This window comes from Triticum dicoccoides, chromosome 7B (assembly GCF_002162155.2).
Source record: "Triticum dicoccoides isolate Atlit2015 ecotype Zavitan chromosome 7B, WEW_v2.0, whole genome shotgun sequence".
Lineage (NCBI taxonomy): Eukaryota > Viridiplantae > Streptophyta > Magnoliopsida > Poales > Poaceae > Triticum > Triticum dicoccoides.
In genome coordinates this window covers 753,154,627-753,169,484 of record NC_041393.1, presented here as the reverse complement: position 1 = coordinate 753,169,484, position 14,858 = coordinate 753,154,627, and positions in this window count along the sequence as shown.

Genomic DNA, 14,858 nt, shown 5'->3' with positions numbered 1-14,858 from the left:
GGCGACGTGTCCCAGGAGGTCGTGGGGTTGGGATATATGCACCTTGGGGAGAGGCAGAGAAACTGAGGAGTAGATAAGGCTGCGACGACACAGTCCATACTCCATACGATGTTGGAGTCTGGTTTTCTTCTAGACCACCTGATGTGTTTTATATTTTAGAACCACCTGACATGTGTTATCTAGCGCGCATGTTGGTTGACTTATAAAATCTTGGAGATATGCATCATGTATGATGATATTCTCCATGTGTTTATGAATAAAAATAGTCCTTGGACGTTATCAATGATGTGTATCAGCAAGTAAGTGACTTGTTTGTGGGACTATACATTGTATGATGACTGTTTTAAAAGGTCCCTAGTCGAAAAGGCTGTGTGGACGCGCAACCGACTAGACTAGCATATGACACGGTAGATGGCTCGGTCTCACTAGCCATGGAGCATTGGATGTAGCCGGATAATATACACTCGGAAGTATCTGATCGGATTTGACGTAGTCGGATCCGAGTCGAGATAAGGTCTGCATCGGACAGACCCACCTATGAGACGCAGCGATATGTCATCTGTGAGTCTCTAGTACAACCTACGTTCTATGTCTTAAGACCTGAGCTGACGCATGTACTCGGGATGGTGACAGACCTGCTTTGGGCCGACCAAACGCTACTCCATGACTGGTAGTTAAAATGATAGGTTTCGGGCTTGTCCAGACCCATGATGTGAGACATGGTCGAGCAAGATGGGATTTGCCCCTCCGATCAGGATAGATATACTCTGGGCCCGTCATGTGATCCGACTAAGATAAGCATGGCAATGCCACAAGGATTATGAGATAATCCGGTTTGTGGTCGGCATCACTGGAACGAGAAAGAGGTTGGGCTAGCACAAAGATGACAGACTCGCCTTGCATATATCATGTGGCAAAAGGAATAGAAGTGTGATGTACATGTTCGCCTAACCAGCTTCATCGGACACTTGGAGTCGCACGCTTTACTAGAGGCCGCTACCGACTAGCCGAGCCTGATATGATTTGACTCGCGACCAAGTGAACGAGAACCTAAGGGGTTGCGCGCTTAACGGAAGGAACCTGTGAGGCCGGGTCCGACTCCACGAGTCAGATATGATCCTACCCGGACTCGGATCCAGGCCGAACAGACTCTGGGCTTTAGGATCCGTGTGAGGCCCAAGCGTTAAGCCCGCGACGGATGCCTATATATAGTGGAGGTGCGGCACACTCATTTGATTGATCGCTTCGGCGTCGTCACTAGGTTTTGCATGTGTTGCGAATAGCCACCTCCACTCGCCGCCGACTGTGTGATCGGACCTGGCAGTCCTCCACACGGTGTTCCTCCTACATGCGCGAATACCGGTAGAGGCGGTCCACTTGCGGTGCTCCGGCGAACCAGTACGCGGGATCCGACAACCGGCCGTTCGAGGGACATCAGGCGAGGAGGAGACGAACCACGCAGATGCACTGCTCCAACTCTTCTTCTGCTGCACGACAATGTGCGTCTAATGGTAACGATCCGTGATCTATTTCCCGTAGCATGTTCTTGGTTGATTTGCGCGTAGAAAATTTTAATTTGCAGTTGATGCATCCTACCGTAGAACGCAACATAGAAATCTCGGAGTGCATCACGAAGACGTGCACATATATATTTGTTCTCCAAACCAGTTTTTGTTTTAAGGTTCAATACCGACAAAACTGAAAAAATACCATACATAAATGGATAAGGATTAGAACATGTTGGAATTTATACACACAGGTTAGGGCACACACAACAAAAACATATATGCTTGCACATCCAGTAGAGTAAATACAAAAGAAATTGTCTCCATGCGCTATCGATGCCATGCCTGAACCATCTTATACTTTACTCGATGCCATATCTTTATTGAGTCTTTAGTTGATCTCAGTAAACCTATTGTTCCGGATCAGGAAAAGGATGTCATGTTTGAAGTCCCTAAAGATGGACATGCTGGATGTGGTATAGAGGAACTTGGCAACCATCTTATACACATTTTTGCCCCAAACATTAATGCTACGGAGGAACAACAACAATTGCATCTAGGTAAAATTACTTTGGAAGTGCTGCATGCACAACATTTTTATTGTCTGATGGTAGTACAATAATTAATCTGTCGATGTGGTATGCTTTTTTTTACTAGCCATCGACGATCTGATCTGCAATGTTGTAACATTTTTCTGCTTCCTAAATTGTATCCATGAAAAAACATGACACTAGCTACACATGCACCGTCATTAGTTAACTCACTCATACTTATTTGAAACTATGTTTAGGGATACCACAGTACAAAAATACTATTTAAACAAACGAACATACTAAACAAAAGTAACCTACTTTAGTGAACTAGCTTACTTTCCTAAACAAAGATAATTACAAAAGTTGTTCTATCCTAGCACCATGATTTAAAGACATTAATGATTTTATGTATGATAGCATTAACTTTACTTAGTGATAATCATCTAAAAGGAGCTGGACAGAATACTTAAAATGCAAGACAAAATGATTGCAAAATTTCAAAAAGGGGCGGAGAAGTGGGCTAATTAAATTAATTTATGAGTAGCTACGTATGCTCTATTTAAGATGCTGAATCTAATCAATTTCTTCTTTAATCAACAACAGATTCCTACATTATAGAAAACCTGCATAAAGCAATTTGGGTCGCAATCTCCAGTCAAGGATGCTAAGGAACAAAGAAGGAAAAGGAGATATAGAATGATACACACGGATGACCAAGGAAAACAAACAGAAGAAACTAAAAAAGCGTCGTGATACTTATCAACAAATTAGAAGAATTAAAGATTCAACCCAGTTGCAAAAAAAACAAGGAAGGAAAAATAGGCAAATATGGAGCCATCACAAAAGGCAAAAAAATGAGCACGAGAAAGGCACGAATATGCAAATATGCAGTCAAAACAAAAAAGCTAGAATAGAGCAAATTACATCTAAGCGTGAATTGAGGTGCAACAGACTAAGCAAAGATTCAATTACGATGGAGAACTTGCATATATCACAACAGAATAGGAAGTTAGAACATCTATACGACAAAGACTTCACGGTTAGCACACATGACCGAAGTATGCATGTCTGGACGTGGGAGAAAGTATACTAGATTTTTATTATACGATGTCGGTAACTCAAAATAGGCACTACATGTATGGTATTTTTATTATTGGTATGGTAATCTAAAGATAAGGTTGTTCACCCGATTAGTTGTCGCAAGTTTCGAACTAGCGTCCCAAAGAATCCTATTGTTAATTGATCCATATTTTTGTCATCGTCAAATTTATCCTCTACCTTTCAACCTGATTAATTATAATTGGCCTTTGCTTCGTAGCGAAGCACATCAATAGTGTTTCTCCCATTGCAACGCACGGTCATGTTTACTATAAAATATAATTATCAAAATAAAACATGTTAGTCATAAAAAATGAATCCATTTTTGAAAATTATTAAAATTTTCAAATAATTTTCTCAAAAATTACAAAAAGTTAACCTTCTAAAAAATCATGTCAGTCTAAATAAACAAAAAACTATTGAAAGACTATTCCTTGCATCACTACTTCGTCATCGGATGAAAATGCGGAGCTGAGATACATTGTGGCGAGCAATGTTATGGAGGCTTCTTCACATTCACACTCCATGGACTAAAAAGCGATACTCAACGTTACATTATTTCTGACATTTGTCAAAATTAGATATAATAAATGTTGCGGAACGAAACACAAAGCAGGTTTTATTTATTTTATCGCCTGTTACAACGCACGAGCATTTGTACTTGTCGTAACATAAGAGTTTTATCTTTTTTGTAGATATGATTTCTCGAAACGTTTTATCTTTTAGGAGTTTTATCTTTTTTCCGTAGATATCTTTTCTCAAAATGTTTTATCTTTTTTCCATAGATATGTTTCCTCAAAAAGTTTTATCTTTTAAACCATTTACATCACTGATTTTTTCACATCAAGATTTTTAAAATTAGATTCCATATTAATAGGTTTTGACGCACTTTTTATTCAGAAAAATCTGAAGGCCAAAAAGAAAAAAAATAACAGAAACCGAAAGAAACAGAAAAAAAAACCAAAAAAAACTGAATTGACAAAATAGACAAACCCGAACGCACCGTTATGCCTCTCAATTTTTTTCTTCGGGAAGCACATCTGTGCTTCCCGTGAAAACACATGTTGTGTTTTTGCAGGCGTGAAGCACAGTTATGCTCCTCACGAAAGCACAACTATGCTTCCGTGCTTCTCGTGCAAGAAGCACTACTTTTGCAAGAAAAATCGACCAAAACCTAGAAAGAATCAAGCAAAAGCCAAAAAAATTAAAAATCCAAAAATGCGTGCAGAAAAAAAACCCTAAGCGGCACGTGGCGGCAGGCGGCTGACACACCACTTGACACTTCCCAAGCCCAAGAAAGTGACCTGTGCAGGAGCCCTCCAAAGGTAACCCTTTGCTCCCTTGGAAATTGGCCGAACCCTATTTGACACCCGCGGGCTAAAAATTGATGTTGTGATCCCCACGCGAGGCTAGTTGGGCCAGCCCAGTATGCGGTTTGATTCGCTGCTATAATCTTTTCGAAATTACTCCCTCTGTAAACTAATATAAGGGCGTTTAGATCATTACTTTAGTATTCTAAACACTCTTATGTTACTTTACGGAGGGAGTATTAATTAAGGAGTACTCTTTTCGAAGATCACTCCATCTCCTCAGGTTATGACAAGTGGCACACTGTATGCGCATCACTTGTCACAACCTGAGAGTTTTCCCTTTTTCCACACATCCGTTTATTCAAAATGGTTTACCTCTTAAACCGTACATCCAAATCTCGAATCGTTTTCATTATTGGATTCCTCACGCCGAGATCTTCAAAATTAGATCCCATGTTAATAGGTTTTAACGAATTTTTTTCACGAAAAACCCCGAAAAAAAGCAAACCGGGAGCACGTTTTTTTCTCTTTCCGAAAGAGGCACAGCCGTGCCTCTCACGAAAGACAACCGTGCCTCTCGCGGAAGCAAAACCGTGCATCTCGCAGAAGGAAAAACAATAAAAAACGTGTTTTTTCGTTTTCGAGAGGCACGGCCGTGCCTCTAGCGAAAGCGCAACCGTGCCTCGCATGAAAGAAAAATAATAATAGAAAACATGTTCTTTTTCTTTTCTGAGAGGCACGGCCATGCCTCTCGCAAAAGTAACCGTGCCTCTTGCGGAAGGAAAACTGTGCCTCTTGCGAATTCCGTTTCCGAGAGGCACGGCCGTGCCTCTCGCGAAAGCACAACCATCCCTGTCGCGGAAAAATAATATGGAAAACACGTTTTTTTCGTTTTTGAGAAGCACGTCCGTGCCTCTCGCGTAAGTAAAACAATGCCTCTCGTAGAAGGAAAAGACGTGTTTTTCCACAAATTTTTTCCCCGAATTTTTGGGTCCAAAAGCTAGCGATGACCTTTGGAAAACCAAATAGTTGAAAAAACCCGGAAAAATATCATTTCAAAAGCCGAAAGCGCGTGCGGAAAAACAAAATTCGGACGCAGCACCCAGAGGGAGACACGTTGTTGTTGTTTATTGTACGTTTGTTTTTTCAGTTTGCTGTGTTTGGGTTTCTCTTACTGAATCTTATTTCCTTTCTTAGTTATTCTTGTGCATTTTTCTGTTCTTTTGTTTGTGGTTTTTTGTTCCTATTTTTTGGCATTCTGTTTTATTTATTTTCTTTTCGTTTTATTTCTTCTAAATTTACATTCTTTTGGTTTTGTATTTTCTTCCATTTAAAATTTTTCATTTAAAAATCTAGTTTTAATAAATAATTTTCTTAATATATGCTAACATTTTTTAAAACACGGTTACCTTTTCCCAATGTATGCTGGACTTTTTTTGTAATATATGGTACGTATTTCTTAAGCACAGTGAACATTTTTTTACCGATTTTTTCAAATGTAAACTGATTTATTTTTGAATATATGGTGATTTTTTTATATAGGTGAACTTTTTTAAATACACATCGAATATTTTTAAACGCAAACTGAGCTCTTAAAATAAACGAGCATTATATATATTAGAAATTATTTATAATATTCACTTTTTAAACATCATATTTTCATAAATATATTTTTTATTGAGTGTTTATACACTCTGTTAATGTATATTTTCACCTGAAAATTAAATGAAAAAGGCGCCTACATTTCGGTCCGATTTAAAACAGCATGGGTGTTTCCTCTTTTATATGACGCCTTTGAGCGTCATATAGGAGGACTCTACAAATTGGAGCCGGTTTGCCTCGGTGTGTTGCAAATTTATAATCTGGTGTTTCTTCAGATGTTAGATCATCTTGCTTGCACTCTCAGTTTCTCATCACTAGTTTGTAGCTCAAGACGTCTTCTCGTGTTCCAGTAGTTTCTTCTTGGGTCAGCAACTAACATAAGATAACGAGGTGTCTTCTGGTCAACACTTCGTTTTGTGGCTAAGCTTTTGTAGCCATAAAACACCACCTGCATTTTGTAACTTTTCTTTTTTCCTTTTTTTCTCGGTGGAATTAGTTAAGCTTTTTTATTTTTATTTAGTTCAACTCAAAACGTTTCTTAGTCATTTACAACCCGGAAGCGGGAGGAAGATTTCACATTCTCGATGCCCTCTCCACGCCAGTGAATGAACGAACCGAATAAAGGGCCTTTTCTTCCGGTTCACTCTTTGCACAGCCGGAGCACTGTCCCCTCCCGCCCCAAAGACAAAAGAGAAGGAACAGCAACACACCATCCATCCATCGTCGATCGACCCGCATGTTAGGTATAGTAGAAGCTTTTATGGCGAGCCTCCCGCGGCCGCTACAGCCTACACTTGTAAGGCCACAGTATCGCTCGTACAAAGCGCTCATCCACAATGCCCTCTCCCATTCTTTTTTCCCCTTCCTTCGCTGCGCGGGCAGATATGCGCCTCTGCCTTTTCCGTCTCCAAGCCCCCGACCAGGGCCTCAAAGCTTGTGTAGACAACAAAGTTCATTCGGACCGAGACCGAGAGCACCTCAGCTACTGCTGCGGATGCAACAACAGTACACACGACGTTTTTGGACGATGCATGAACGACGCTCCACATCCAGCCATTGAATCAGGAAATAAAGTGCTTCATATCCATCTGATTGTAAATCGTGCATGCATCGTGTATGGAGTGTCGTCTGTCTAGTATTTTCGACCGAGAGATGTGCAGCGAGTAGGTCGCCTTTCTTCTCTCGGATGCAGGAGGGTGCGTTGTGCCTAACACTGCAGGCTCCTCGGTGCCAGTACCACACAGACTACCTTTTTTTCTAATATTGTTGGGTACCATCACAAATATGCCAATCAGTCGGAAGTGTGATTAGACGTGTGGTTGGCACGTGATTGCACATGATTTTTGTTATAGAAAAAATTGATAACCATGACAGATTTTACCGTGACATTTTCACACAAGAGCATGACTAGTAGTACAACCAACTGCTAAATATATAATGTTGTCATATCATCTATATTTCTATAGTCATCACTTACTCACTCATAGAAACACCCGTATAACTAAACTCTTGAATGAGAACACACCCTTCTTAATTCTTCATGTCTCCGTCCTTCACATAGACAAAATTGTCATGTACTTGCTCTAAGCAACTCAAACAACTTAATATATTATTATTGAGGTAGTAGTCGTCAAAGATAGAGAAAGTTCGACCGTTTACTATCCAAACGTCATCAGTTTCCGAACAGAAGCAGTGGCATATATAAATTCTGGTAACAAATCACGCACAAGGAAATTTAGGCACCAGACATGGACGAACGCAACCGGCCAGCCTGCTTTTTGCAAGGACATGCACACACTTTCCCTTTCCCTACCAGAGTGGTAACATCATCCACACAGTTCCCAGCAGCAGCAGTAACATCCATGCATCACGTAGGCCAAGCTTTACTACTCTGAGCTTTTGCTAGGGTAGGAAGTTGACCTGTGAGGCCTCGCAATTCATCTCCGCCTTTGCTTTGCCGCTGTTGGTTCGTAGCTAGCTAGGGCGTGATGCGCGGCAGGACGTACGGTGAAACCAAAGTCAAGCGAGAATCTATCACCGGCTACGTAGCACAGCACTCGCGCTCGGCCGTTATTGGCATTCATGTTGGTGGCAGGGGGACTTGGCGGTACACCACGGCAAGAGCTAGACCAGCGTCGCCGTTGGGCCAAGGGCTCGGGGCAAGATGAGCATGAGCCTAGCATTGATTGGTAATAGATGATGGTAAGATGGATTTGGCATTGATTTGTTGATCAAGTAGCAAATGGGTGATTACCGGACGTCAATTTACTGCACCCGATAGGGCACATGTGTGCGCTTTTAATTTTCCAATAATCAGAAAGTGGGTCTAGAAAATTCAAAACAATTATACAGAATGTCGTTGTAGTTATAAGAGTGAACTATGCAAGAAATATGTATGCATAAGGGCATTTTTAACTGATCCCCTAAAAATAGTGGAGTATATTTACTCCACTATGTTTTGGCCTGACCTAGCCGATCCCCTATATATAACGGAGTAATTTTTTGTTTTTTTTAAACTTCATAATTCTAGTATAAATTGCAACTACATATTAGCACACATATAGAAACTAAACATAAATTGAATGTTAGCAAATCACGAATATAGATTACAAACCGAGTTGTTCAAATTTAAACACGTTGAACGGTTCCAATATAGCAAATAGCATGTGATAGAACAACTAGGACTCGCTAATACGTTGTCAGTGATGCTCAATAAGATCTTGTTGGAGCTAAGCATGAACTTGTCGGTTATCGATCTTGCGATGCTCCTCAAGGAATGCCAAGATCTTGTTCGTATCATACTCTGGCTCAATCGGAGTCCCGTTGATGATGTACTAAAAATTCTCAGACATATCCCTCTCATCTTCAATGATCATGTTATGCAATATGATGCAACAAATCATGATCCACCATAGAACCTTGGAGCTATAGTACTCAACAGGGCCACAAACAATTCCAAAGCGCTTCTGAAGCACATCGAAGGCTCTCTCAACATCTTTCTAGCAGCTTCTTGACATGGGGCAAAGTGAATATTTTTGTTACGATTTTGAATGCGGAATTGTTTTGACCAAGGTGGCCCATGATGGATAGATGCCATCCGCAAGGTAGTAACCCATCGAGTAGTTGTGCCTGTTGACCGAGTAGTTGCAAGGAGGAGCATCGCCTGTAATAAGCCTAGAAAATAGTGGTGATCTCCACACCACATTCAAGTCATTGTGAGAGCCAGGCAAACCAAAGAATGAATGTCATATCCAAAGATTCTTCAATGCAACTGCCTAAAGAATGATCGTTGGATCGTTGCAGTGGCCTTTGTACTGACGCTTCCACCATGCGGGACAACTCTTCCATGTCCAGTGCATACACTCAAGTGATCCAAGCATCCCTGGCCATCCTCTTGCTTCACTCTCAGTCATCAGCCTCTGTGTGTCTTCTTCAGATGGGGCTCTCAAGTACTCCGTGCCAGACATCAATCACTACTTTAGTGAACCTTCGAACAACCTCCAAGATTGCGTCTTCACCAATGCGGACGTAGTCATCAATTGCATCAGCCGAACACCCATATGCGAAGACTCGAACCACTACAATGCACTTCATCAGAGGGTGTGCACTTATCGCTCGACATGCATTTCTCCGGACCTTGAGCCAGCCATCATATCTCTCAATGACTTTTGCAATGGTCAGAAAAAGACTTGTGTGCATCCGAAAGTGTCGGTGAAATTACTTCTCCGGATAGGTTGGCTTTGGATCAAAGTAGTCTCTCATGATCTTTGCATGGACCTCCCCTCTATCACGGTTGATGTGTATGCGGCCAAACTTTTATCCTCTCCTAGGCCGCTGAACATCATCATTGAAAATCATGCCTAAAACTGTGTCAAAGTCATCGTCGTCTTCTTCCTCTTCGGATGACAGCGAGTCATCCAAGACCATATCCCTCAACCTCTTCATATACAGTTCAAATGGCTAGGTTCAATCCAAATGGCTCGTTTCAAGAATAAACGAACAAAAAAGCTCACCTAGGCAATTCGTCAAACACTTGTAGTGCGGTGGTGGTGCACCGGCCAGCCGGTGTCGTTTAGACCAAACTGGTGGGCGGCGACACGTGCAAATGACCTGCAATGCTATGCAAGCAAGGTGAGATGCAGCGGACGACAGAAAAGGAAGAAGATTCAAAGCAATCAGATGAATCGACTATGGCTATGGCAGTGACATTTCACCTTGATTTCGGCGACGGCGGCAAGGGCCGAACGGGCTCGACGTCGGGCAGAAGGGTGACGGGGGCCAAGGGAGGCAACGAAGTAGCGGCGGGGCCGGCAGGCGGTCGCCGGCTGGCGCGCCCGCCAAGATGCAGGGGTGGGAGGCGACGAAGGAAGACGTGATGTCGCTTGAAGCTACGTCGGTATTTCCCCAAAGAGGAAGGGATGATGCAACACATCGGCGGTAGGTATTCCCTCAGATATGAAACTAAGGTTATCGAACTTGTAGGAGAACCTCCTCACACCACGTAAACAGCACCTACACACAAATAACAAATACTCGCAACCTGACGTGTTAAAGGGGTTGTCAATCCCTTTCGGGTACGGCGCCTCTAATGGGCAAATAACGTGAGGTAAAAAGTGGTAGATAGGATAAATAGATCGCGGAACAAATAAATTGCAGCAAGGTATTTTTGTATTTTTGGTTTAATAGATCTAAAAATAAATGCAAGAGAAAATAGATCACAAAGTCAAATATGATGAAAAGAGACCCGGGGCCGTTTGTTTCACTAGTGGCTTCTCTCGAGAAAAATAGCAAACGGTGGGAAAACAATTACTGTTGGGCAATTGATAGAACTTCAAATAATCATGACGATATCCAGACAATGATCATTACATAGGCATCACGTCCAAGATTAGTAGACCGACTCCTGCCTGCATCTACTACTATTACTACACACATCGACCGCGATCCAGCATGCTTCTAGTGTACTAAGTTCATGAGAAAACAGAGTAATGCAATAAGAACTATGACATGATGTAGACAAGATCCGTTTATCTATTGCGGTAGATACGGATCTCATCTTGTTATCCTCGGTAGCAACGATACATACGTGTCGGTTCCCTTTCTGTCACTGGGATCAAGCACCGTAAGATCGAACCCACTACAAAGCACCTCTTTCCATTGCAAGATAATTAGATCAAGTTGGCCAAACAAAACCCAAATATCGGAGAAGAAATACGAGGCTATAAGCAATCATGCATATAAGAGATCAAAAAAGACTCAAATAACTTTCATGGATAAAACATAGATCTAATCATAAACTCAAAGTTCATCGGATCCCAACAAACACAACGCCAAAAGACTTACATCATATGGATCTCCAAGAGACCATTGTATTGATAATCAAGAGAGAGAGAAAGCCATCTAGCTACTAACTACGGACCCATAGGTCTACAAAGAACTACTCACACATCATCGGAGAGGCACCAATGGAAGTGGTGAACCCCTCTGTGATGGTGTCTAGATTGGATCTGGTGGTTTTGAACTCGGCGGCGCCTGGATGAATATTTCGTCGACTCCCCTAAGGTTTCTGGAATATTGGGGTATTTATAGAGCAAATAGGCGGTTCGGGGGGCACCCGAGGTGGGCACAACCCACACCAGGGCGCGCCTGGGCCTCCTGGCGTGCCCTGGTGGGTTGTCCCCTCCTCGGGACTCCCCCCAGGTGCAACCAGGGCCCAACTTCTTCCTTTCGGTCGATAAAAAATCATCGTAAAGTGGCGTGGCATTTGGACTCCGTCTGATATTGATTTCCTGCGATGTAAAAAATATGCAGAAAATAACAACTGGCACTTGGCACTATGTCAATATGTTAGTACCAAAAAATGATATAAAATAATTATAAAACATCCAAGAATGATAATATAACAGCATGGAACAATAAAAAATTATAGATACGTTGGAGACGTATCAGCATCCCCAAGCTTAATTCCTGCTCGTCCTGGAGTAGGTAAATGAAAAAAACAAAATTTTTGATGTGGAATGCTGCCTAACATGTTCATCACATTCTTTTATTTATAGCATGGACATATGGACTTTTATATGATTCAAAGCAATAGTATAGTTTTGACATGAAGACTTTAATACTCAAGCATACCAACAAGCAACCATGTCTTTCAAAATATCAACACTAAAGCAAGTTATCCCTAGCCCATCATGCTCAATCATTGATCCATTCATGAAACACACTCAAATATTAGCTACAACCAATGCTCAAATACAATCATAGTGCTCCTTAGTTGGTGCTTTATAGGAGAAGATGGAGACTCAAATTCAAAATAAAAATTGCATAAGTAAAAGAAAAGCCCTTCGCGGAGGGAAGTAGTGATTTGTAGAGGTGCCAGAGCTCAAAGCTTAAATTGAGAGATAAAATTATTTTTGAGAGGCATACTTTTCCTACCAACGAAAACGACTTGGAGCATCCCAACACTTTCCATGCTAGATACATCATAGGCGGTTCCAAACAGAAAATAAAGTTTATTCCTTTTTCCACCATAACTTTCACTTTCCATGGCTAGCCGTATCCATGGGTGCCTTCCATACCAACACTTTCTAAGGAATTTATTATTTGACAACTTTAAGTACATTCATTTTTCATTTCGGGATCGGACTGGGCATCCCTAATACCTTTGCCGTACTCTCGTGCAATGACAAGTGAATAAACACTCATCGTGAGAATAACACATCTAGCATGGAAAATATTGGCTACCCTTTACCGCCTCGCGAGTAGTAGAGCACACAAAAGAGAAATTTATTTTGAACATTAGAGATGGCACATGCAAATTTTCTTAGAACGGCATGGAAATACCGCATATAGGTAGGATAGTGGACTCATATGGCAAAACTGGTTTAAAGGGTTTTGGATGCACAAGTAGTGATCATATTTAGTGCAAAATGAAGGCTAACAAAAAGATTGAGAAGCGACCAACCAAAAAGCAAAATATCATACCCAAGCATTAAGCATAAATAACACCGAATAATACACCATAAGTAGGATATAAATTTCATTGTATAACTATTGACTTTCGTGCTTGCATAGGGAATGACAAACCTTAACATCAATATTCTTACTAAAGCACAATTACTCATCAACATGACTCACATATCATATCGTCATATCTCAAAACCATTACTAAGAATCAAGTTTATTTTGTCCAATGATCTTTGTGAAAGTTTTTATTATATCCTCCTTGGATATCTATCACTTTGGAACTATTTTCATATGTTGCTTTTGGTAAAACAAATATAAGTGAAGATCATGAGCATATTTTTTTTTCTTTCTCTCAAATTAATCTAAGTGAAGCAAGAGAGAATTTCTTCAAAATTTACTAACTCCCAAATAAATCTAAGTGAAGCATGAGAGCATTTCTTTAAAATTAACAAAGCACAATGTGCTCAAAAAGATATATGTGAAGTACTAGAGCAAGTCCATGGCTCTAAAAATTTAAGTGAAGCATAGGAGCAAGCATAGCATAGCATAATTTTTGGCTCTCTAAAAAGGGTGTGTCCAGCAAGGATTCGACACTTAAAACACAAAGCAAAACAAGCAAAGACTCATATCATACAACACGCTCCAAGCAAAACTCATATCATGTGACGAATAAAAATATAGTTTCAAGTAAAATACCGATGGTTGTTAGAAGAAAACGGGGATGCCACCCGAGGGCATCCCCGAGCTTAGTTTCTTGGTACTTCTTTGAATATTACCTTGGGGTACCTAGGGAATCCCCAATCTTAGCCTTTTGCTTATCCTTATTCCTTCATCTATCATAAGATAACCCAAAACTTGAAAACTTCAATCACACAAAACTCAAACAAAACCTTCGTGAGATCCGTTAGTATAAGAAACAAAACCACTACTATAAATACTGTAGCAAACCTATTCTTATTTTGTTTTTGCATTATATCTTCTGTATTACAAATTTTCTATAGCAAAAACTCATTAAAGGAAACCATAGAATCATCAAAACAAGCACACAACGCAAAGACAACAAAATCTGTCAAAAACAGAACAGCCTGTAGCAATCTGAAAATTTCGAATACTTCTGTAACTCCAAAAATTATGAAATAAATTGGTGGACGTGCGGAATTCGTGTATTAATACTATTAAAAAAGAATCAACTTAAAATCACTCTTCTGTAAAAAAATGACAATGAATCTCGTGAGCGCAAAAGTTTCTGTTTTTCAGCAAGATCAAATATACTTTCACCCAAGTCTTCCCAAAGGCATTGCTTGGCACAAACTCTAATTAAAACACAAAAAACACAATCATAACAGTAGAATAATTGTTCTAACACTCAGGAACAGAAAGCAAAAAGCAAAAATAAATTTTATTCATTGGGTTGCCTCGCAACAAGCGCTATTGTTTTACGCCCCTAGCTAGGCATAACACGTAGGATCTAAGTTTTGTCAACTTTGGTTCTAGATACATAAGATGCCCTCATGATTGATTCATATGGTAGCCTAATTCTTGTTCTAGGGAAGTGTTCAATTCCCTTCCTTAGTGGAAATTGAAATTTAATTTTTCCTTCTTTCATATCAATCACGGCACCAATAGTACGCAAAAACGGTCTACCAAGAATAATTGGACAAGACGGATTGCAATTAATACCAAGAACAATAAAATCTATGGGCACATAATTCCTATTTGCAAGAATAAGAACATCATTAATCCTTCCCATAGGTTTTTTAATAGTAGAATCCGCTAAGTGCTAATTTAAAGAGCATTCTTCAATGTCGGTAAGACCAAGCACATCACATAAAGATTTTGGAATT